This window comes from Monopterus albus, unplaced genomic scaffold, assembly GCF_001952655.1.
Source record: "Monopterus albus unplaced genomic scaffold, M_albus_1.0 scaffold26.1, whole genome shotgun sequence".
Classification (NCBI taxonomy): Eukaryota; Metazoa; Chordata; class Actinopteri; order Synbranchiformes; family Synbranchidae; genus Monopterus; species Monopterus albus.
Window position 1 is genome coordinate 3,902,420 of NW_018127906.1, and position 2,231 is coordinate 3,904,650.

A 2,231-nucleotide genomic window follows, 5' to 3' on the forward strand; every position below is an offset into this window, starting at 1 on the left:
TCCAAACAATGACCATTAAAGTAGTCCATAAATGTCTCACTGTCTGTACAATTCAAAAAGAAACTAGGATCAAACAACAAAGAAAACTTTACAAGTGCATCCTGATTAACAAAGCGTTTTTGAGCCAGCACTTTGCGGACAGAGGGCGTAATGTTATGTAACAAATTGAAACGAACACAATAGTGATCGCTCATTTGCATGTCATCAATACTTAAGTTATCAATGTCCAAGCCTAAGGAAAAAACCAGGTCTAAAGTATGGCCTTTATTATGGGTAGGACTATGAACGTACTGGTGGAAGTTAAAAGATTCCATAAGAACTAAAAAATCTACCGCCGCCCCACAGGAAGGGTCATCGACATGAAAATTAAAATCCCCGAGAAGTAAAGCACTCTCAAACTTAATGATGGATGATAAAAAGTCAGAAAACTCCTCTATAAACAATCGTATAGAGCCTGGAGGTCGGTAAATCAAGATACAATAAAATGGGTCAGTGTGTCCAACCTTACTCATTTGAAGCTCAAACAAGCTAAAACTATCCATGTTCATTAGCCTGCAATGAAAACGGCTCTGGAAAAGGAGCGCAAGACCACCTCCTCGCTGCGAAACCCGCGGGGTCCCAAACACGGAGCAGTCCGGAGGACAAAGTTCCTTCAGGTGGGAGTAGTCTTGCTCCCGCTGCCAGGTCTCCGTCATAAACAAGAAATCCAAACATTCTCTGATTGAAAAAGTCATTCAGGATAAACGCCTTGTTATCACACACTGAAGTTCCGAGACTGAACTGTTCGTCCTAAAAAAATATCGTTGGACTAGAAGGTCGAAGTGACACTTTATTTTATGACTTGATTCATTTCACTATGTGTAAATTTCTAGTTTTAATTGTCAAGTAAATATAAAGGACCCAAAGGATAATATTTTCCTGTTTATTGTAGTAAAATATTGGAGCCAAAATTAAGTGTTAAAGATTTAATATGTGTTATAATGTAGGTCCAGTCTTGACTATGTAAGGACAACCAATTCCATGGCTGTGGACACGTGTTTTCAGATGTGGGTGCCGTTGTGAACCACACAGTTTGAGGACGTCCCTCATACAACAACCTTAATGCAGAGTGTGGGAATCAATAAGAGGTTCTGAGATAGTATTTCTGTAATTTATTAAACAAACCATACAATAGAATAAGACAATACCAGTATCTTGATCATGAGATCACACACTCTGTGCAAAGAGTCAGTGAGTGACAAAGGAGAGAAGTTCCAGTCAGGTTTTGTATAACATCTGTCAATTACAACCCACTAGCTGGAACCAATCAGAAATGTGTCTTTGGTACATGGCCTTCATAGGTATCTTCTAGATAGGAAAGTGGGGGCCAGATGGTTGGGCTGTGTAGGTAACAGGCTGTGTGTGTGTCAATAGAGACTGGGCCTGTGTTTGTGTATATATCTGTGGAGACTAAATCTGTGTGGAGTCTGGGAGACAGAACTGTTTGGGAAAACTGTCTGAGAGGAAAAGAAAACAAAGTTATACAACACAAATACATAGATAATATGAACATTTAGAATACTGAGCAGATAGCATATGTATAATATGGAAAAGTCAAGGTGTGTGGCTGTTGATTAGTGGTGTGTATCTAAGAACGATTTGACATGACATTTCACAACATAAAATATAAACCACATTCCAGAAGATTACTGCTAATTAAGACTGAACCGAATTTGAAGTCCAAAGTCCACAATTTACTACTTCTTGAAAAATGTAGGAATTTAGGTTTGCTCTATATTCATCTGTCATTGTGCTGAAAGTTGCTATGAGAGGGTGTAGATGAGAGAGAGCTGCAGAGCTGCCAAAGTAATAACCAAGCATTTAACAGCCTGAGCTAGACATCCTGTCTACTCTAAACATTTCTAATACATCAAGTATCTAACCAATATCTATATGACTAAAAATACCTAACATTACTTTATAAGCTTTAGTTACTTCTCATACCTTTAGTTCCCTTTAGTTACCTTTCATAACCTTATTTTCCTTGTTTATACACATTACAGCTATATTGATTATTGTGCAGAACTACTGAGCTTTGGTCACTTTCTAATACATTTATTCTCCTTGCTTATATGTCTTACAATTGTAATGAGGTAGAATCTGCTTGCTTTCTGCAACTTCTGAATGTCTGCATCCCCCAGGCAACCAGATGTTTGTGTGAGTGACGGACTTTTCTGTCAGTGTACAGGATT